Raw genomic sequence first — 23,930 nt, 5'->3', positions numbered from 1 at the left:
TTTTCTGTGAATTTTTCTTCTTTTTTTTTTTTCCTAAATTCTATGATGGGACATTGAACCTTCAAATAAAATCTACTTTTTATTCTTTTGGACTGCATATAATACAAGCATGGAAATGTGAAGTAGAGTTAAAAAAAAAAAAAAATTATATTAAAAAAAAAAAAAAAAGCAAAATGAGAGGATAGGACTAAGGAACTGCCAGTTTTTGTGCTGAGCTCTCCTGCCCCTGTCATATTAATGGTATTCAAGCAAAGGATATGCAGTATCATGGACTGGATACATTTGAAAGAAATTACAGGATGAGTGAATAACTCATCAAAATAATTGAAAGATATTTTCCTATCTAGATCCATAGAGGGAAAGACTTTGTACTAAAAGAAAGCCTGTGTGAAAGGCTTGGCCATAAAAGGCAGAAAGGAAGAAGATGAGGGAAGATTTGACAGACATAGCTGTCTTAGGGTGACTTTATGATGCCTGTATCCCCAGTCGTCTGTTCTGTGTGTGCTGTATATTGAGTTCTGTGCCTTTAACACTGGTTCTGAGAGCAAAGCAGGGAAAGAAGCATGGAGTTTGTTTTGAGAAAACAGCATTCACTCCTCTGCATTCCTTCTCCAGTGTGTTTGGCTGAGGCACAGACAGACTGCGGCACAGAGATCTGCTTTGCTCTTAGTTTTAGCTAGCTAAGGCAGAGAAGTTCCCTGGACTGATTTGTTTTGTTTTTTTTTTTTTCCTTTTTCTTGGGACTATTTAAACCTGCTCCAGACTGAAAAACCCAGAGGAGCACCCAGAGCTGGCACCTGCGGCCCACTGGGGCCTGGACCTCAGCATTTTGTCAGTGCTGGAGGAGCTGATAAGAGACCGAGGGAGCTGAGCTACAACCCACAGCAAGGACTTTTTGAATTTGCCATCTCACTTTGGAATAACGGAAGATTTTATTGTTTCGTATTATTCATTCTTTATGCTTGTGGGCACTTTGTTTGTTAAATAAATAGTTTTTTCCACTTTTCCCCGAGGAAGTTCTTTCTCAGACCAGTTGGGGGGGGGGGGAGGGGAGGGGCCGTTTGAGTTTGCTTCCCAGAGGGACCATATTCAGGGCTTTTCTCCCAAATTTGCCCTAAATCAGGACAGTAGCCAATGCATATTTGTTGCTATAGAGAACACTGAGGCTGAGCTGTTGCAATTAAATGTACATTAACACGATTTAATTTGAGATGTTCTAGGAATAGAGAGAAACTAGAAAACTTATTCAACTTCTAATAACTCACATTTACAAGATGATATATAAAGGCCTGTTCATGTATTTAATAAGGGGGTTCAATTCAAGTTTGTTGAGCATATGAGCTAATAAAGAAGCTGCTACCAAACTTCAGGGATATTAAAAGATTTATAGGCAGTGAGTGGATCAGTGAAAAGGCTGGGCATTGAGAAAGAGAGATTATTGTATATCCAGAAGTCAGTTTCAGATGTTTTCATACTTTAATGATGACCTTTTACAGCAGTCTAAAACTTTCTGGAGACCCAAGTGTTTCAGGCATTTTTTCTTGCATTACAAGTATATAATATTCAATATAATGTTTCTTGACTTCTCAGTTTCAGCCTGCACACCTAAGGATGTTTTTCTTTTCAATTTCACATGATTAATGAGACTTGGTGATATCTCTATATATTCCTGAGGATTGCCTACATGGCAATTTAACATCTATTTTTAGGGAGGGAGTGTCTATATGCCAAGTTAATGAAATAATTGATGATGAAATCTTGTAGAGGTGGACAGAGAACACAGTTTCTTACTACTCTTTAATCAGGTGATTGAACTATCTCAGCAGCTCTGTCAGCTCCTCTTAGCAACAGCTCCAATACATTTAATTCATATTTTTCCACCGTGTCACAAAGCTTCTGTCGGTTTTCTTCTCTTAAATCTCTTTTGCAGAAGTCATCATTTTCTCTATCATCAAAAGCAAATTCCTTGCATTTTACTGGGGAATGTACAAGCAGCACTTCTGCTTGTGAATTACTCCTGTTCCTGTTAATTCAGTATGTTTTAGCAGATGTAGTGGATCTAGCTAAAATTAAAATAGTCAAACTGGGCATTTACTGAAGAGACCATCTTGCTCAGAAAGTCAGCTTGAGTCAGCACAGAATATGTTTCAGGTGGGGCATAAGGAGATTATTTTTTTACAGAGCTTGTTAGTGTTCTGGCTAAAATTTCAATGTGCTCTACCAGGTCAACAGAAGTGATTTGATAACCCAAAATTTCAGGCCTGAAATTATTGGAATTGTGGCATATATATGTATAACCCTGGAGCAGCTTTATGCCATGTACCTGCTTTTCACCATTTACATTTATCTTCTGGTGAGAAAATTAGTTCTCTTGAACCTGAATGCAGTGAGTGTTTACTTCTGGTGATTTCTTTCTGAATCTCTCACATACTTTTAGGTGTATCTCTGACTGAGTTTAAACTTCTAAATGAGAAAAGAGATAGGAGATGGGATTTCTGTTATTACTATCCCTAATTTAAGGCCTTTGGTCTCATTTAGATGAATAACCACATAACAGCATTATTTTTCCCCTCATGGCTGGAAATCTCCAAAGAACAGGATTTTCTAGGACTACATCAAGTCCAGCCAGGGCTACCAAGAGGGTCAGGCAGCTGGAGCATCTGATGGATGAGGGGAGGCAGCTGCAACAGGATTTGTTCAACCTTATAAAAAAAGGCTCAGGGGCATGTTCTTGCTGCCTTCAGGTACCTGATGGGAGAACAGAGAGACAACAGAATCAGACTGTTCCAGAGCAGCCACAGACAGCACTGGGGAAAGCAGGCACATGTTGGGCCATGGGAAAAGCTGAGTAGATGTAAGAAAACCTTTCTACCTGTGAGGGTGATCAGGGAGGTGGGCAGAGGCTGCCAAGAGAGGCTGTGGCATGTCCTTCCTCAGGGAAAGTGAGATCCACTGAGGGTAGCAAGGCCCTGGCACAGGGTGCTCAGAGAAGTTGTGGCTGCCCCATCCCTGGAAGTGTCCAAGGCCAGGTTGGACACTGGGGCTTGGAGCAGCCTGGGATAGTGGAAGGTGTCCCTGCTCATGGCAGGGGTGGCACTGGGTGGGCTTTGAGGTCTCTCCAACCCAAACCAGTGTGGGATTCTGTGATCCCAAGTGGAGTTGGTCCTGTGTCACTGTTCTAACTGGGCTTGCTTTGAGTAGGAGATCAGACTGGATGAGCTCCAGAGGTCCCTCCTGAGCTGTTCTTCTGTGACTGTGTGACATGCCAGGGACTCTGATATCTTTATCTCATGGCTGTGGTAGACCCAAGTAAAATTCATGTGGTTGTCAGCTGTGAAGAACAAATACATCTCCAGAAATCTCCCCTGCAGTCGGACAGCAAAGCATCACTGCTGCAGGAGCGGAGCGTGGCCAGCTGCTCATCCCAGGGGAGGCTTGCCAGGACTTGGAGGAAAAAGAAGTCTTTATCCACAATAAACCCTCCATCCCATTCAATGCACACAAGATTTGGAGAAAGGTCTTTGCTCCCATTAGGAAAACACATTAAATTTCATTCCCAGTTTCCTGAGAATGATTTGAAAAGCTTTGTATAAACATGTTGAACTTGCAGATAATTTGAATGATATGTATTAAGAGTCTAAACAGGTTTTTGTAATCATTTTAAGATTATGTGTGTGAATACCTGATGCACCACCTCATTTAGCAAATTATAAAAGTACTTTGGTCATAATCTACCTATGAAAAGAAATGGATCATTTTGTCACAAATCATGTTTTAAATAGGCTTCAAAAATTACTTTTAGCTACAGCTGCCTCCCAAGTTTGTCTGCCACCAAACTTCCTAACACAACTGAGGTTTTGTAATGCATTTCAAAAGGTCTGAATTTTTCAGTTAATAACTCAGTAATTTCTTTGAAAATTGAAGCAAGTGGAATATATCCATGTAGTTATGCAATGTTTATTCTCTTCTCAGTAAAGACACAGAAAATTATTATTTTTTCTTCTTCTTCTTCTTGCCCTGAGCCTGGTATACAGTGCATGCATGGAAAGCCTGTTAGAAAAATATCTCTCTGTTCCAACAAACCTAGAAAAGAATAATAAAAAGAAGAATCATCCACCTTTCTTCTAAAATAATCCCAGAAAAATACCACTTGTGGAGTCTGAAGCCAGGAGTATTGCAAGGACTAGGTTAGCAGCAAGAGCTGATAAAGTAGTTCTTTGCTGGATATGAGGCAGACCATTAAAAAATTGATTTTTTATTAAAGTCAAGGATAGCTTTGTGTTGGAGTCCAGGGCATCCCTCTGGGCGCCCTGGGAAGTCACAGACCTCGGTAGAGAGGCCTGGACCCAAAAAAGAGGGTCTGAGGTCTGTGCAGGGGGGTTTGCCTGGCACAGAGCCCAGGAAGACACAATCTTTGATTTTGGTCCATGAGAGAAATATCCATCAGAGAGAAGAATTGCAAGTCACAAATGTGTAACTGAGAGTAGTGTAGTTATCACCATGCAGAAGATTTTGTAGTTTTGGATTTTTAGAACATAGATGCAAAGGGACAAGATGGTGATTTTAGGGCGGTGCCCTGGGTTCTTCTTCTTCTCCCTTGGCATCCATCTTCTGCAGGGACGTGGGCACAAAGTAGTTTCAGTGGATTGGATCAAAGTAGAAATGACCCTGTTAGTATAGGTGATAGACATTGGCATAGAATTGTAAACAACGGGTACGTAGTTATCTGTATAAGAGGTAGTGACCTCCCATCAAAGGGGGTGTCGCCTCGTGTCTGAGCTGCTGTGAACACCTTGGCCGGACAGGGGACACAGGGGAGTCACCTCGTGTCCAGGCTGCTGTGAACACCTTGGCCGGACACAGCAGGGGAGTCACATCGTGTCCAAGCTGCTGTGAACATCTTGGCTGGACACAGAGAACTGTAAGATAAGAACTAATAAACAACACGAGAAATCAAGAAAACCAAGACCTTGAGACTCCTCATCATTCTCGCGCCGAACACCGAGCACCGAGCTGAGCACAGAACACAGAGACACAGAGTCAGACAGCAGACCCTAAATCCTTCAGAGGTCAAGAGGGAAAATCACTCCCTTCGTGCCCACATGAACCACCAGCCAGCCGGCTTGGAATCCCAGGTCAAGGAAAAGAGAAACAACCGATTTAAACCCGAGAGCTTTGTAGCAGAGTTCTTTAATGTCAGGTAACTGAGTCAAATAGGGAAAAATCTGCATAGGCTGAATGAGAATCAAAAAGCAAGATAAGCACAAAAAGTGAAGAACGTTTTCTCATATTTTTGAAGACATTTTTTGTCTGTTATGATAGTACATTATTTAGAAAGTCAAGTTAATTTCTTGTATCAATATTGTTTACAGAGTTTGCATTGAGGGGAACAGCATAATAAGATTTACATGTGCACAGACTGTGATAACTAAACCAAGCCCCATTTATAAACTGTTCCCTCTGTGCTCAAACTGTGTTCCATAGGGTCTGCATTTTGTGTACTCAGCCTGTGCACTTCCACTGCAGATCAGGCCAGATACAGAGAACAAGAAGTTGAATATTTTTATTATCCTGTTTTGAAAAATAATGCTAAAAAGAACTCCCATTAGCCCATCCTTTGTGTAAGAGGCCAGGAAACATCTGCACAGCAGCAGCATTACTGGAGTCAGAGTTAAGGGGAAAGGAACAGGACAAAACTCAAAACAAATAGCTATATTTAAAATTTGCAGGAAAGCTCTGCTTTCTTTTCCAAGAAAACTTTGAATGTCACAGACACCAATCAGTTTAAGACAATCAGTGACTTCCCATGCTCCCCACTAAAGGAGGCAGGAGAGGTGATCTACTTAAGGGAAGGTGTTGACACATTTAAATGCAATTGCTTCCTCAAATAACTGGGAACTATCCTACAGACTGCAACCCACCTACAAAAGTTCTATGCCAAAATTGGGAAAAACATCACAGTATTCCCACAAGATCCAAGGAAAAAGAATGTGAGACATGAGCTTGGTATAAATAAGTCTGATTAAGATCTTGATAAACAGTGGCCATGTTGTCACCCTCAAAATGAAACCAGAATATTGGAATGAATTAAGCAATAACAAATGTCGGGAAGGGTCTCCCATGAACAAGGGCTTGAAAGTGATGCCACTAATGAAGCAAAAATAAAGCTCAAACTCATGCCTTGAAACATCTGTCAAAGGTCAAGAACAAGATACAAAAGAATGGAAAAAAATGTGGATTGATGCAAAGATGTATAAAAATTATTTGCGCTGATTTATATTTCTGCGAACTCTCTTCGGTTTGTCAACATCTTTCTTGTGCTGGTGTGACGCTGTTGTACACCACAACGACACAGACTCTGAGTTTCAGAAGGCTGAAAATTACTCCTTTATTTTTGGGATGTCTCTCCCTTATATACTATTTTACACTGACCCATCTGATTGGTGGCAAAAAGACAAACCTCTTCAATCACATTGGTCAGACCAGAGGGACATCAAGAAGTCCCTCCTAGGAAAAGGAATGAAAAACAAAGTTACAACTACAAAAACATGTCTCTTGTTTACAGAAATTTCCCTGGGAAAAGAATTTCAGAAAACCAAAACATCTCAGGCACGAAACCAGAGCTACACTGGTGGGGCAGGGTTGTGCAAACCTGGCAGTATTTATGTGTGTCGAGTCAAAGGTGACTGCTGCTTACCTAGTAACCACTAGTAAATTCCTAGTATCTACCAGTAAGTAGTAGAATTGTTGCTGCAACTTGCTTTTATTACATGAAACAGATGGATCAAACAAGCATATGATGGCTTATATTCCACAAACGGAAAAGGATCATGGTAGATTCTTGCAGAAAATACTTGAATTTTCTGCACACTCTTTGGTAACAATAACCCCTATTTAACTCCCAATTATTACTGTTGGATATGAAGGAGTATGGAAAGGATCTGGCATACCCTCAACAGAGCCCAGTATGTTGATTTGACACTTGTCAGTACAACTCTGTATCATTTGCCATCTGAAAGCCTTGGCAGAACAAGGACTTATGCCCAAGGTCAGTCTTCTCTGGGAAGTTTTCTTTAATGTGATTCTTGTTCCTTGTCTCTTACAAAGTAATAAATGGTACCTTTAATTGCAGGAGAGGGGAAACCTGGAGGCAGCAGTATTCTTGTGCATTGTAGAATGTAATGGTTCTTAGGAGTATTTAGGTTTTAATCCCACAAATGTGTTCTGAGTCTCATGAAAAGTGCTGTATGTCAATAAAGCCCCTTAAAATATGTAGTCCTGCATCTTTCCTGAACCCCTGACTTCAGGGGTTGGAGAGCTCTTTGATTATTCCTGGGAAAATCAGCAACCTGGGGCAGGTGTTGGAGAGATCGGAGACAATTTTTTCGTGTCTTTCTCCTTAATGGCTTCTCTGACTTGCACTGCACACTTTGATTGGGACACAGACACACACCCAAGCTCCCACCAGCTGGTTGCTTTGTCTCTGCAAGGGTGCAAAGAGGAATTCTGGAACAGCAGCTGCTTTGCATTTACATCAACAAGGGAACAGTGCCATTTTTTACAAGTTGAGGCTCTTACTGCTGGGGTTTGGTAGCATAATAATCCATCAACCTTTTCCCTGCCTTCGGTTTCCCTCCCAGTTGTCATCACTTTTCCTACCAATTTTCCTAGATGTTTATCTCTCCTTTGTGATTCCATAAGAATGCAGGGGATAGAATAATTTTTAAAATCATATGTTCAAAAGTGTCATAGTCAAAGCTCATCTGTAAAAGTGCTGTGAACCAATATCCTTGTCAGCAACCTGTCTCCAGCATCCCGACATTATTCCTTTGCTCATGTCACCTGTAAAAGCACACAATAACTCAATTTTTACTTTGACAAAAAGCCATACAGATCCACATCACAATATTATTGTTATTCAGCCTGGCTCTAGCTGCTGTCAGCTGCCAAAACATCTTGAGGCTGCACTTTCACTGTGTGATACTGGCCCTGGAATATAAGAATACAAAACTACATTCAAAACACTCAAGTCCTATCCTTCTCATGCAAAAAAAAAAACCCAAACTGGTTCTTTCATGTTTGCAAGTTTCAGAGTGGAGAGACTCGGCATTTCTATTTTGGTGTGTAAGGAATTTTTAGTAAGTTTTTTTATATTTTCTGGGGGAAGAAATAGATGTACATGTAAGTATTGTACCATAAGATGAAATCTGGGAATTGATAGGAAAATATAATGTTTTATCTTCATATCTATTCATTAATAACAAAAAGGTACTGAACAACATAGTGATTATATTTGCAAGTGATAACAAATTTCAGGGAGAGAGGGATGGCATGAAACCTCCAGAAAACACAGATTACTGAATCTAACATACAATATTCTGAGACAAAGCCTATTAATGACAGACTCTCAAAGGACCAGAGATATACAGCCTGCAGAAGAGAAACAGAAGTACAGAAATCAACACATTAAATCTGTCTATTTAGCATGAAATGGCTGAAAAATCCAGTTATGGCCTAGGACAGGGGTGTGGTTGAGAATATAACTTCTTTTTTAGTGTAGATTATGCTGTTTTAATTTTTTTCAGAAATTCACCAACAATCTTATTTGATACAGTTCTTTATCTCTTAATCTTGAGCCTGAGTTTTGCTGTGATTTATGCCATCCCAAAACCCAATGATGTGAGAGGAATTCACAGAATCACAGAATGATTAGGTTGCAAGAGACCTTCAAGATCTAGTCCAACCCATGCCCTAGCACCTCAACTAAACCATGGCACCAAGTGTCACATCCAGTCTTTTTTTTAAACACATCCAGGGATGGTGACTCCACCACCCCCCTGAGCAGACCATTCCAGTACTTTATCACATTTTCCGTAAAAAAATTTTTCCTAATATCCAACCTATATTCCCCTTGGTGCAGCTTAAGACTGTGTCCTCTCGTTCTGTCAGTTGCTGCCTGGAGAAAGAGACCAAAGCCCACCTGACTACAACCATCCTTCAGGAAGTTGTAGAGAGTGATAAGGTCACCTCTGAGTCTCCTTTTCTCCAGGCTAAACAACCCCAGCTCCCTCAGCCATTCCTCATAGGGCTTGTGTTCCAAGCCCCTCACCATCCTCGTTGCCCTCCTCTGGACACGCTCAAGTGTCTCAACGTCCTTCCTAAACTGAGGGGCCCAGAACTGGACACAATACTCAAGGTGTGGCCTCACCAGTGCTGAGTATAGGGGAAGAATGGCCTCCCTGCTCCTGCTGGCCACACTATTCCTGATAAAGGCCAGGATGCCATTGGCCCTCTTGGCCACCAGGGCACACTGTTGGCTCATGTTCAGACAGCTGTCAACCAGTATCCCCAGGTCCCTTTCCTCCTGGGCGCTGTCCAGCCACACTATCCCCAGCTTATAACGCTGCAGGGGGTTATTGTGGCCAAAATGCAGGACTCAGCACTTGGACTTATTAAACTTCATCATATTGAACTCTGCCCATCCTTCTAGCCATTCCAGGCCTCTCTGCAGAGCCCTTCTCCCTTCCAATAGATTGACACATGCTCCCTTCTTAGTATTGTTTGCAAATTTACTAATGGAAGATTCAATACCCTCATCCATGTCATCAATAAAAATATTGAACAGAGCTGGCCCCAGCAAAGACCCCTGAGGGACACCATTGGTGACTGGCCACCAGCTGGATGCAGCACTGTTCACCACCACTCTCTGGGTCTGGGCCCGGCCATCCAGCCAGTTCTTAACCCAGCAAAGAGTGCTCCTGTCCAAGCTGTGGGCTGCCAGCTTTTCTAGCAGTATGCTATGGGAAACAGTGTCAAAGGTCTTGGTGCAATCCAAATACACAGTATCCACAGCTTTCCCTGCATCCACCAGGCGGGTCACTTGGTCATAAAAGGAGATCAGGTTGGTCAAACACAACCTACCTCTCCTAAACCTATGCTGGCTGGGCCTGAGACCCTGGCCATCCTGTAAGTGCTGCGTGATGACACTCAGTATAAACTGTTCCATTATCTTGCCAGGTACTGAGGTCAGACTGACTGGTCTATAATTACTGGGATCCTCCTTCCCACCCTTTTTGTGAATGGGTGTCACATTGGCCAGTTTCCAATCTTCCAGAACCTCACCAGTGAGCCAGGACTGATTGTAAATGATGGAGAGTGGCTTTGCAAGCTCATCTGCCAGCTCCCTCATTACCCTGGGATGGATCCCATCTGGGCCCATAGATTTATGAACATCCAAGCGGCTCAGCAGTTCTCTGACTGCCTCCTCTTGGATAATGGGGGGACCATTCTGCTCCCTAATACCATCTACCAACCCAAAAGGACAGTTGTCCTAAGGACAAACTACCTTCCCACTAAAAACTGAGGCAAAGAAGGTGTAAAGCACTTCTGCCTTCTCTTCATCTGTAGTTGCTAAGTTCCCTCCTGCATCTAATAAGGAACAAAGGTTGGTCTTACCCTTCCTTTTACCATTAATATATTTGTAAAAGCATTTTTTTATTATCTTTTACAGAAGTTGCTATTTTGAGTTCAAGCTGAGCTTTGGCCTTCCTAATTTTTTTTCTACATGCTCTAGCAACCCCCTTAAATGCTTCCTGAGAGACCTGACCCTCCTTCCAAAGATGAAACATCCTCTTTTTATTCCTAAGTTCCTCTAAAACTTCCTTGCCCATCCAGGCCGGACGTTTGCCTCGTCGACTTGTCTTTTGGCACACAGGAACAGTCTGTTCCTGTGTGTGTTGGTTTGGATAGACAGGTATCTGTCAAGGAAGATTGGAGTCTCCTTTGGAATGTAAGCCTCCCTCTCCTCCTTTTCAAATTATTATAAATTTACAATTAAAAGGCTGTCAGGCAAAGATTTTGGGAATAGGTATAGCATTTCTTTACTAGGGATATTAAAAATACAAATGTTTTAGTACAAAAGAATAAGCAAACAAGGAATCCCAGAAAACCCTGACAGAGTCAGAAATGCAACCTGACACCCTGTTGGTCAGGGCGTTGGAAACAGTCCAAAAGTAAGCCCTCCTGGAGTGGCAGATGTGGTCCTGTTGGAAGCAGAGATGATCCTGTGGAACCAAGGGTCCTGAAGTGGGAGTCCCGTGGGAACACTGGAGTGCCTGGTGATACTTGTGGCTCCTTTTTATCTTGGTGGAAATGGTTTGGCTCTTTCTCCCTGGGTGGAGCATCTCACAATAGGATGATGAAATGTGTCATGCCATTGGTGAGCTTTAATGGTCCATTAACAGAAGATATTCCCATGGGGGTAGTGGAAGACTGAGCAGAGATAAGAAACTATACCCCACACGGTTTTTAACAGCTGGCTTGTTATCAGGAAAGGCAGTTACCCCCTCCCTTCTAGAGTTACAACAGATAAGAAAAATTTCCCTAACCGAGCTTTGGCCATCTCTTTGTTTTGGTCAAGTACTCTTTAAGTATCCAACAATTAGTCTCCTTGGTAACTTATGGGGAAAAAAATATTTAAAGTAAAAAAAGGAACAAACATAACTCCCAACACTGTGCCCTCAAGATCTCTGTTTTGAAGCACACCCACCTTTCCTGAACTCCTTTTTTTTTAAGGGCTGCTTCCCAAGGAACTCTCTGAATAAGTATCCTGAACAGACTAAAGTCTGCCCTCCGGAAGTCCAATGTAAAAGTTTATTGATGTTCCTCCTGATTTCAGCAATTATCAAGATTTCTATAATTTCATGATCACTGTGCCCCAAGCAACCTCCAACTACCACATCTCCTACCAGCCCATCTTTATTTGCAAACAGCAGATCTAACATAGTCCCTCCCCGGTGGGCTCACTCACCAACTGTGACAAAAAGTTGTCCTCCACACACTAAAAATTTCCTGAACTGCTTTTTTTCTGCTATATTAAGTTCCCAGCAGATGTCTGGCAAGTTGAAGTTGCCTACAAGAACAAGGGCTGATGATCCAGAAATATTATCTAGCTGCTTATAGAATAAGTTGTCCACCTCTTCTTCCTGGTCGGGTGGAGAATAACAGACCCCCAGTAGGATGTCAGCCTTGTTGGCCTTCCCCTTAACTCTTACCCATAGGCATTCAACTTCATCATCATTAGTTTCAATACCTATGGCATCAAAAGCCTCCCTAATATAAAGATACTCCTCCACCTTTTCTCCCTATTCTGTCTCTCTTGAAGAGCTTGTAGCCATCGAGTGCAGTGCTCCAGTAAGTGTGACAGAGTTTCAGTGTTAAAAGCTGTCGACAAAAACTTTAAATCCCTTTTCATTTTCCCAGCTCAGTTTTTGGGGTGTTTGAGTGGGGTTCAGGTGACCAATTCTGCTTGGCTGGAAGGTGGGAACTCTCCAGCCTTGAGCTGGTCTGCAGGAATTTCTGGTGCTTGGGTGATAATGTCAAGTGGCACCATTTTCTGCAAGATCCTCTGGTGAACTGTAGAAATTGATGCAGGACAAATACCCATCACTGCTGGGTGCTTATGCTCTGATGAGATCTGGCAAAGGAAAGTGGCCCTTTTCTCTTTGATATTGCAAGTACAGGACCAGGAAGCTGTTTCAGGAGAAATTAAGGCTAGCAAGCCTCCTGAAATTACGCTTCTGCTGAAAAAAATTAGTAATATCTAACTAATATAGTTCAGCATATGTCACAAACGAGAGAGATGCTCTTGGCTGATGGTGTCAATTTAAAAGGATATTTGCATCAAATCATTTTGAGGTCTCAATTTGCACATCAGGGGTTATAAAGAACTTTACTTTGGAACACATATTGTTTGGCACAGTTGGAGTGACAGTATATGGCATTAATTTCCTAAATTAAGTTACTGCTCTGTAGTAAAGCATCCTCCACCCCCGAGTATGCATCTCTGTATAAATAAAGAGTTTCAGTTTACCTTTATACATTTTAGGAAGCTTACCTAGAACTTCCCATACCCTTCTGACAGTGATTGGCTCAGTGCCAAGAGAGAAGAGTCTGTTGGACCTTGTCACCATTCTTCAAATCCTGTACCTCTCCGTATTGGCAGCAAGCCAACTTCTCCCTCCTAAAACATTAAGTATTTAGGAAGGAGCACAAAGGAAGTAAGGGGCTTTTTGGAGTGTTTCTAGCAGGGTGTCAGAGCTTTTCTTTTGTTTTCTGTAACATTTGTTATTTTTCAGTTATTAAACCTTTTACTTTACAAAACACCTCTGAAGAGCAGTCTCGCTAAAATTATTTTAATCCAATCTGCAAGGTCTGGACCTTCAGAGATTGATACATTTACATGTGTCTAATAACACTGGCCATGTGTTAAACTGTATCACTACTCATACACTTGTTAGTGAATGCCTGCTGGCTTTATACTTTCTTGAACATTTAGGAATGTTGGATGCTACCACCATTTTCATGTAAAATTCAATTGTCTTTAAAGAACTAAGTCAGTAAATGTGGTGGTGCTAATGTGGAATTAGTGATTACAGGAAAATATAACTCCCAAATTCCACTGCTCTAAAATACTCAATTCAGCTAACCATGGAAACATGCAGAAAAGCCTTGGACATGAGAATGCTTTTTAATCACTGCCAGCAGTTGATTATATTAATGCTTTATTTCATAATTTTATGCATCATGTTAATGAAAATGATGTTATGGGAGAAAGCAGTGGGAAAAGAAAAGCTATTTGCCTCTCCTTACTTAATAACTGCTTCTTGCCACTCCATTGAGGTGTTTTTTTCCCTCTGAAATTGCTTTATGTGTGCTGGAACACAGCTCATTGTTCTTCTGGCTGACAGTCTAATCATTCTGCTTTGAAGACTTCTCACTTACACACAGCAAGTACACGCCACAGCAAAGGCATTGCTGGACTACCAGGACATCCAGTCCACTGGAAAATAATACATATTTTACCTTCAAAAGGAAACAATACTGAAATTGCAAAAATCTGTGGCGTGATTCACATCATTTATATATCAGGATCTTTAATAACCTTCTTTTCACCTACTTGGTCAAGTCCAAGAAGCTTTAATAAACAAGAGAAGATTATTCTGTCTGGCTTTTTTAATACCACTGCAGGAACTATATTCTTTCTGACATAACTTGCAAAATTCCAGTTGCATTTTTACCTAGCTCAAAAGCAGAGAATTCTTTGACTTAAATATCTCATTTTGGTCAATATTTTGATTAACACTGCATGAAACTTTCTGTTGCACTGCCAGCACATAGGTGACTCATTAATCTGGCTGCACAAATCAGCTTTGCAGGACTGAGGGCTAAAGCACAAAAAGCTGCATCTTTAGCTACACGTGTTAGAAGGTTTAATGTCAGAGATGTCCTGAAAGCCAAAGTGCAGCCCCTTTGTGGCTGAAGAGGAAAAAAAAGTGTGTGTTAAAAACAAATACAGTATTTTAATTCTCAGCATGTAGGAACTAATAGTTTTACTCAGTTCTGCTGTGATTTAAAGAGAGGCTTTGCTTTGTGTCCCTCTTCTTCAAGCTGTTTGGAGACATTTTTCACCTGTGATGCTGATATATGTCAGCACTATATAAAAGTGAAGGGGAATGAGGCAAAATAAAAGGTCTTCAGTAATCTTTACAAATTTTGATGCTGTTCCTCAACTGCTGCTGGTCCTCAGCCCAGCTCAGGTTTTGTGAATCAGCCCATAACACCCAAGAAGAGTTTGCAGTGCAGGGCACATCCCAGCTGAGCCACTCAGAGGAGGGATGTGGGTTTGAAAGACACAATGAAGACTTTTCAAACCACTAGATGTGGTTTGTGTGGCACCTGAAAGTGTCACCAGGCAAATGGGCTCTGCCTGGTGGGAATTATCACGGTTCCCAGAGCAGCCCACCGGCTAGCTGAGCTCTGTCGTGATATAGTGAAGTTTTAGGCAGGTCCGGATCCCAGGCAGAAGCGTGCTTGCTTCAGAGAAAGGAGTAACTCACAATTGGTGGTAAAGAAGGTGTTTATTCAGGGCGGAAGCCCAGGTGTTCAAGGCTTGAGTGTGTGTGTGAGTGAGCGCCAGAGAGAGAGAGTCTGATTTTGGGTCTGTCCTGCTCTTATGAACAAGGATGTTACTCATGGAAATGAAGGGGAGTGACAAAGTTAGAGGGGGTGTGACATTGCCATTTAGGGGTAAGAGGGGTAGGTAGAAACTTGAAGCTTTGGCCGAGGCATCTGGCCTGGCTAAGGCCATCAAATACCTTGGGTGTGTTCACAGATAAGATACAAAGATATACAATAGGCTAGGCCAGGGCTATTAAGAAGATACAATGGGCAGAGCCAGGGCTATTAAGGAGATACAATGGGCAGGGCCAGCCCTATTATGTGAGTTAATGACAGTGATCAAGGGAAGCGGGGTGTGGGGGTACTAATGAAACCTTACAGAAACTTATGTGGGGATGCTGGAATTCTTTTATAGGTTTTAGTTATAAGTTTAGTATAGTTTTTAATTGTAACTTTAGTGTAGTTTTTTAGCTACCTTAAGTGAGCCCCCGATCCTGGAATGTTCTTATCAGAAGTTGATAAGAGTTTCCAAGACAACCCAGGTCTCTGCCCAGAGACTGTCTCCCATTGGTCCCTCCCTGGGATGAATCCCTACCCATCCTTTCCAGTGTATCTTCCCCCCCCCCTCCCCCCTCCCCCATCAATTATCTCCAAGGTCCGAAGGTTCGGCCAGTGGTTGGTGGATCCCCCAGGGACCCCTCCCCAATTTACCTTGATTTGTTAGTGTTTATGTAATTCAGTTGGCATTTGCCACTTTGCTTTGTTTTATTGGTTTACAACTTGTATCCACGCCCCAAATTGTTTTGGACAAAAACTCCCTGCAGCCCAGGTTCGGGGTCTCTCTCCTGAGGCACCGGGCCTGGGGCCAGGGGCTTCACTGTGACCCCCGAATAAAACCTTTGTTCCCCGAGCCTCGAGAGTTTCCCCTCTTTCAAACCACGGCCGTGACAGCAAAGGTAAAGGTGCTGCAGAGCCAAGAACCCACACAACGGTTCTGTTGAGGCGTATCAGAGCTAGCAGGTGGTCCAGCCGAACACTGGGCGGACCAGAGAAAGATACGCACCCCAACAAACTTAGATTCAAAAATTATACAAACTTCACAAAATCCAAAATGCACACCGCAACAGGGAATGAAATGCCTGAAATGCTGCCTGGGCCCTTTTCCTTGCAAGGCACAGGTTTGGAACCCTTTCAGCCCAAGGATTAAAGAAACACACTTTGAAAAAGAGAAATTAAAAAGAAGGTAAGAATTTTTTTGTTGTTGTTAAAGCCTGTTTAAATTACTCTCAGCAGTGTAAAACTATGTAAAATGGATCAGCACTGCCACCTCAATTTTTAATGAGATAATCTGAAATGGGAAGATCTCGGGCACATGGTCCAGGTCAGTGCAAAATTGCCCTTACATGATGTTCTCTTTAGTAGGCTTTAAAGTACTTGAAATAGATTATCCATTGCCCTGAGAGACAGCTTTTGTATGAACAGACCCACTTTCTTCAACTCCAAACTAAACTCTCTTATTTTTTTCTGTGCTTGATTGTGCTGTCATTCCTATAAAGAATTCAGTGCTGAATTCCATAGCATGACTAAAGCCTTTCCTTACTTTATTTTGCATTAGCTTGAGGCTTTAATATTATTATTAATATTTTATTCTTTATTTTCTCTCTCTTCCTGATTTTCCTCAAAGCCAGTTTTGCTAATTTTCCTATATTATTTACCTCTAGGATGAAGGTACATTTCCTACCTTTTTAATTTAGCAGTGGGATATGAACACAGCCAGCTGGAAATTCCTGTGTTGCATTATGTAATCCTTTAACTTCCATTAATAATCTATCTAATACAAATAATGCCATTTTGATTTTGGAATTCCCTGTATTGCTTGTTTATAAAGCAAATGAACATAATTTAAAACCTTTTTTTAAAAAACCTTACTCACGAAATTATATGATCCACCAGTAGTCATTAAGTTTGTTCAATTCTTCAGTTCTGTAAAAAACCCATTACGTTTCAGTGGGTTCTCCCGAACACATAAATCTTGCCAGGCATCTTTCCTAATTACATGGCACTGGCTTTCAGCTTGCAGATGTTGTATAGTAAATTAAATTGTCAGAAATACCCAGTTTCAAGTGATTATTTGTGCTACTGAAGCTGTCCTGCAGAACTGGAAGTGTTTTCTTGGTTACATTTGGGCACAGCTTTCATTACTTACAATTGTGAAAACATTTTTGGGTGGAGATAAATAAGTTTGTATTTAACAGCTACAGACTACAATTTGCTCTGTTTGATCATCCATAAAAGTCAAGGTAATGAGATACTTCCTGATATTTTTAAGTATTGGAAATAGATTTCAATGTCTCACTTGTCTCCTTGTACCAAATCAGGTCTGTGAGGGTGTGCAGCTACAGATAAGAAATAATTCAATTCCTAGTAAGCAAAAGCAATCTGTTGAAAAAATGGGATTTTTATTATGAAAATGCCAGAGTATTGGTCTAGAAGTTATAATGAGTATATGTACTGGATATTTTTTCATTATCTTTGATCCAAAGCTCTGAGAGCCTCTTCAGAAATCTTTAAATTATTTCTTAGAAAAGCAATACTCCCGTCTTTACTTTGCCGTATATAAATTAACTTTATGCTCTGTGACACTTCTCTCTTTAAAGCAGAGGCCAGAGAGCTGATTACCTCAATAATTAATTTGGCCTGACCATTGTCCACGTCCTTCTGTGAGTCACCCAGAAGGAAATACACTGGAACAGAAATGTATTGACTATTCCAAGAAGTGTCTGTGCTCCCAGCCCAGAAGCACAGGCCAAAACCTCCCTTCTGTTTCCCAGCCAAGATACACCCCTGAGCAGAATAATTCCTCAAAAGAAAATAATGCAACATTTCTGTCTCATTAACACACTCTGGTCATGGCGAGGGTGACTTCAGTGGAGAGGGTTTAGGGCAGGATATTTGATTTACTGGAAAATAATGCCATGAACCAGAATAGTTTGGTGCAACTGTTCAGCTACTTGTATTTTATTCTTAAAATAAGGTACTCAAGGAATTGTACATAACTTTTCTTTGTCTCATAGACTTTTGTATTTTAGAAAATCTTGTTGCAAATTAGTTCATCTGGGTAAATATCTCCCCTTATAAAAAACACGCTTTCAGAATTTTTTTAGTGAAAAGACAAAATGTTGTGCAGCTTGTCAGGCTGTGGGGGTGCTTTCAGAAATGGCTGATGCCAAAGGAAAACACAATTCTGTAAACACCCTGATTTAAAGTCAGTCTGAGCTGGGAGAGAGCAGAAACTCAAAGGTTTTGTGTTTTCATCAACTGCTGAACTGGTTCAGGTAAATAACTATATTAAGGATAGACAAGCGGTTCTGTGATGCATTTTTATTGCCTTAAGATGAAGACCATCAAAATAAAATGGGCATATTTTTGTGTGGGGGTGCTGGAATTGTTTTTAGGTTTTTAGTTAGAAGTTTGATGTGATTTGGACTTTAACCCTAGCCAGGTAAAGCTCCTGTCCTGGAATGTTCTTATCAGAAGTTGGTAAGAGTTTCCAAGACAACCTAATCCTCTGCCTGGAGTTTTGGTCATCCCATTGTCTTTCTCCCTCATCTAAATGCATCTCCCCTCCCCGCCCATCATCTCCCAGGCCCGAAACCTTCGGAGAGGTGTCGGACAGTGATTGGTGGATCTCCGAGGACCCCACCCCAATTTACCTGATTTGTTAATGTTGTGTATTGCATTTGGCATTAGCCACTTTGCTTTGTTTTATTGGTCTTGTAACTTGTGCCCACCCCTGAAATTTCTGGTGAACAAAAACCCCTTGCAAACCAGGCCCTGGGTCACTCTCCAGAGGCACAGGCCTGGGACCAGGGACTGCCCCTGTGATCCCCAAATAAAACCTTCTTCCTGAGCCTTGAGAGTGTCCCCTCTTTCGAACCACGGCCGTGACAGCCAAGGCAAAGGTACTGCGGAGCCAAGACCCACGCAAAGGTACTGTTGGGGCGTATCAGAGCTAGCAGGGTGGTCCAGCCGACCGCTGGACCAGCCTGAGAGACAGATACGCGAAGCAACAGATTGACGCGCCAACACGGGGCCTGCAGACGCCTTTCGACCCGGCTGTGCCGTGGGGGCTGACACGGAGGCCCGAGGAAGACTCGGGCCCTGTGACCCAGAGACCTTCTGAGAGGATATCGCTTTGTCGTGTCCCGAGGTCTTCAGCACTCCACGCGCCACTGGGGTTGCTCAAAAAGCGCCCCTGGTGGACGAAGGGAACAGCTCCTGCCCAGAGGAGTCCCCTTTTGGCTTGTGGTTGCCCCAGCAACGTCTCCAGCGTCCTGAGGGCTGGGTGAGTATTTTTCCTCGAAGGGAAGGGAGGATACCCACCACAGAGGCTTGGAAAAGCCTCAGGGATCTAGGTTGCGCAACGCCTGGGAGGGACGGGACAGGGGGTACCGGGGGTCCGCCCTGAGCAGGCCCTTACCCCCAGGAAAGGATGCCCGCAGGGATTTGGGGTGGTTTTGCTGGGAAGGGATGGTGAAAAAAGTAACAGCGAGTCGGAATGGGAAACAAACTAAACACCACCCAGAAAGAGGTTTTTAAAAGTTTAATTGGAGTTTTAATTGTCACCAAAGTTAAATACTCAAAAAAAGAACTGAAAAAATTTATTAGGTATTTGTTTTTGCATTTTCCGAATGTTAATTCGGACCAGGTAAAAAGAATTTGGTTCTGGGAAAATGCTTCTAAAAAGTTAGAACAGTTAGCGAAGTCAGGAGACGTCCTAGCTTCAAAATTTGCATTTTGGCCATGGCAGATAAAAGCCGCTTTAAAAGAAATCACAGGAATGCAAGAGAACAAAGTTGCATCCTCTCAAAGCATTCCCTCAGTCCCTTCCCCCCTTCCCCCTCCCCCTGCCTCTCCCGAGTCTCCCAAGCCCCCCCTGTCCCGTCCCTCTGCCTCCCCAAAGTCCCCCAAATCCCCCAAGTCTCCCCTTTCCCCCCCCCCCTCCAAGTCTCCCAAGCCCCCCAAAACCCCCAAAACCCCCCCCAGGTATTCTGAAAAGTGCTCCGGCCCCCCAGGGGTCCCCCTGTCTGCGCGCTTTAAGAATTCCGGGGTCCCCTGCCCCCTGCAGCCACGGCCGGGCTGCAAGGGGTTCCCGGGGCAGCCTGGCTGGCCAGGACGACCAAACCCCCCCCGCTACCCCCCCCGATTTCCTCAGCCAACAAACCCTGAGTCCATTTTTCGTTTGCCGACGAAAACCAGCCCCCGACAGTCCCTGTCGGGACCGGCAGCGAAAACGGCTGTGGGAACCTCAGAAAGGGAGACGCAGAGGCCCCCCCCTCCTCAGAGAACAAAGAAAATTGCCGCCGTAATGGCGGCAGCCACGAGGAGCAGCCATGGTCTTTTTGTTCACTCCCCCATCCCCCTTCTTTCTCCCAGAATCCCTTTCCTCCCCCGTACCCACCCCTCTTTTCCTCTCAAGGCTTGCCCCCGCCCCTTCCCCCACCCCCGCAGAGTTAGGGGTGGGGTGTGCCCGCCTCCTGCAGTGCGGGCGCCGCCCCGACTTCGCCCCGAACCTCCCCCCTGCCGTCCCCGCCCCCGGAGTGGGGTGATCCTGCTTTGTGCCAGGCGGGCGCCACCCCACACCCGCCCCAACCCCTTTTCCCTCCCCCCACTTTCCCGGAGCCGAGCTGTCCCAAGCCATGTGGCTCCGGGGAGGCTCCGTACCCACCTCAGTGCCCCCCGCCGCTTCTCCCGGCCCCGGCGCCGCAGCCGCTGTTCCCGCCGGAGCCGCGGCCGCCCGCTCTCTCCCCGGCGCCGCCGGCGCCGTTCCCGCCGGCACTCGCTTCCCCCCCTGCCTGCCCGGCCCCTCCTCCCCCACTGCACGTTGCGGCTGCTGCTCCCCCCGCCCTCCCGAACGCCGGCACCGCCGCCACGTTTCCCGCGTTCTCAGAGTCGCGGCCGGACGGAGCGGACCGCGTGATCCCAGCTCCCTTCCCCGCCCCGCCGCGGCGGCCCCCCATCGCGCCGTGGAGCCCCTACCCCGCCCCCCGCGGCGCGAGCGAGGCACCGCCCCTGCCCCAGCCCGCCCCCCCGCAGCCCCCGCGCAGCACGGACGGAGCTTCTGTTCCTCTCCCACTGCCGTACGGCGCTGCTCCAACCCCGGCACCGCCCCCCCACCAGCCACTGCCGCTGCCGCTGCCGATGGGAGCATGGAGCCCGCAGCCCCCTTCCACGGCGGGAGTCCCGCCGACCCCACCCCCGCCCTACCCGTCACCCGGTGACACGGTTTTCGCGACTGCACACCCGTTGGGGAACGCTCTTCCGAGCTTCCAGCCGCCCGTGACACAGGCAGACTGGATGCTCCCCCCAGCCTACAGCTGGGGCTCTGAGACATGCTGCAAAGCTGCAACTGCCCCGGAAGCAGCAGCTGATGCTGCGATGGGGGGCCCAGTGGGAGGAAGTCGGAAGCCGGGGAGCGTGACCCCAGGTGGTGTGCCCACAGTTACTCTGGTGATGTACCGACAGAGTCGAGGGCAGGGAACGACTGTTGCCACCTGGAAAGCATTGTCACAAACCCTGGTCAAGGATCTCATGAAAGCCTTGAAGGAGTATGGGCGAGAGAGCCCGTACCTTGAAGGCATGTTGTTTTCTTCCTTTGGTGGGATCACAGTTGTCCCATTTGATTTAAGGCAGATTTTCAAGTGCCTCTCAAGCTAAATGGAGTTTGAGCTTTGGGAGGTCACTTGGGGAAAACTGCTGAAGGATGCCCTTCCAGGCTTGCTGGAAGATCCAACCACAGCAACTGACAATGCAGCCAACCCTATTACCGTAAACCACCTGTTAGGTGAGGGTGATTGGAAAGCAGCCTCAGACAAGGCCACCAACATTCCCCCAAACGTCCTTGAGTTTGTAGCTAATCAAGCTTGCAAAGCCTTTTAAAAATGCAACCATATGGTCCCTCACAATGTTATTTAGAGATTTTTCAGGAACCACAAGAACCCTATGTCAAGTTTGTGGAGCGACTTGCATCAGCTGTGGAACAGCAGTTGGTTGGAGAAGAGGGACAGAAACAAGTGATACAGCAGTTAGCATACTCCCATGCGAACGAGGAATACACTGCTGCCATAAATCTCATACCCAGACAACCAGGCTCGATACCTCCTCTCAAGGAGATGCTGCAGGCTGTGAGCGCCATCGTCCCACACTGCAGAAAACCAGCCCTGAGAGAGGGGAAATCGCGCCAGAAAATCACCGCTGCTGCTGTGGAAACACCTAAATCATCAGAACCACACAAGAGGAACACTCCTGCACGAGCTAACTGCCCGTGTTTTCTGTGTGGAAAGAACGGTCACTGGATCAACCAGTGTCCATTGAAGGGACGATTTGACAATTTTTTAAAACAGGAAAGGGAAAATGAGGGGAGGGAGAACAAAAAGAACACCAGGGTGTCAAAAAACTAAGTAGGGAGCGCGGGACTGCCCAGCGTGAAGACCCCAATCGGGCAGCCCAATTAACCCAAAAAGAAAAAAGGTCACCTAAATCAGATTTGTCTCTCTCTTCACAGGACCTGACAAAACAAGGGAAACCGAGGCACATAATATTGCCTGAGCCAACAGGATCCTTGACAACAACGGACAGGTATGAGCCCTTTAGGCTCCAGTTGGCAGAGCCTCTTCACCTGCGGGACAGTCAGTGGCAAACAGCCATGGTCTCAAAGGAACCCGGCACGTGGCACATGGTGGAGACAAAATTTGTAGTCATCGGAGACTGTAAGTTCACCCCCTCAGACATAAAGATCGCCCCTGGGACAATCACAACTGACCCAGAGCGATTTGTGGTGTGGCTCCGCAGTGAAAACCCACCCACCTTTCTGCCAAAGGGGCAAATTATTGCCCAGGCCATCCCAGCAGTGCAAGGGCTTGCAGTAAAAGCAAGTCCAGAGGACAGTGCCACAGAAAGTGGCAAAGGAGAAAGCGACAAAGACACCACTGTCGCTGTGGTAAAAAAGATAGGCTCAGACAGGCCAAAAGATTTCTGTAAGCTTTCCGTGGGTGGGGAATCCAAACTCCTTAAAGGAGCTTGGGACACAGCCGCTGCTGTGACGGTCGTCCCAGAAAGGATGTGGCCATCACATTGGGAACTGCAGGACATTGTCAAACATGTAAACGGTATTGGAGGCTTGCAACTGGCCAAGCAGTCAAAAAAAGCAGTGACAATTGAAGGGCCAAAAGGGCAATTGGCCACTCTACGCCCTTTCGTTTTGGATTTTGACGAACCTCTGTGGGGAAGAGATTTGATGTCCCAATGGGGGGTCACAATTAACATTCCTGACCCTCCAAAGGTTTTTCGGGCAGTGGTCACTGAGGAGCGCCCTATACAGAAACTGAATTGGCTGTCAGATGAACCAGTCTGGATAGAGCAGTGGCCACTTTCTAAGCAAAAGTTAAAGGCGCTCAATGAGCTTGTGGAAGAACAGCTGAAAAAGGGCCACATTGAAGAGACCACTTCACCGTGGAACTCTCCAGTGTTTGTCATTCAGAAAGCAGATAAGACCAGGTGGAGGCTCCTCCACGACCTCCGCAAAATTAATGAGGTAATTGAGGACATGGGATCCCTGCAACCAGGGATGCCCGCCCCAAGCATGCTCCCCGAAAACTGGAGTTTGACTGTCATTGATATAAAAGACTGTTTTTTCCACATTCCCCTCCATCCTGATGATGCCCCACGCTTTGCCTTCTCGGTGCCCACTTTGAACCGAGAGGCTCCGCGAAAGAGGTATCAGTGGAAAGTTCTTCCTCAGGGTTTGAAAGTTTCGCCAGTGATTTGTCAAAAATTTGTTGCTTCCCTGCTCGCACCTGTGCGTGCAGCAGTGCCCCAAGTAATAATCCATCATTACATCGACGATGTGTTGATTTCTGCACCAACAGACGACCTGTTGGCTCATGCACTCGACCTCACAGTGTCTGCACTGG

This window comes from Zosterops lateralis (genome assembly GCF_965231275.1).
Source record: "Zosterops lateralis genome assembly, chromosome: W".
Taxonomy (NCBI): Eukaryota; Metazoa; Chordata; class Aves; order Passeriformes; family Zosteropidae; genus Zosterops; species Zosterops lateralis.
Note: the sequence above shows the minus strand (reverse complement) of the source record.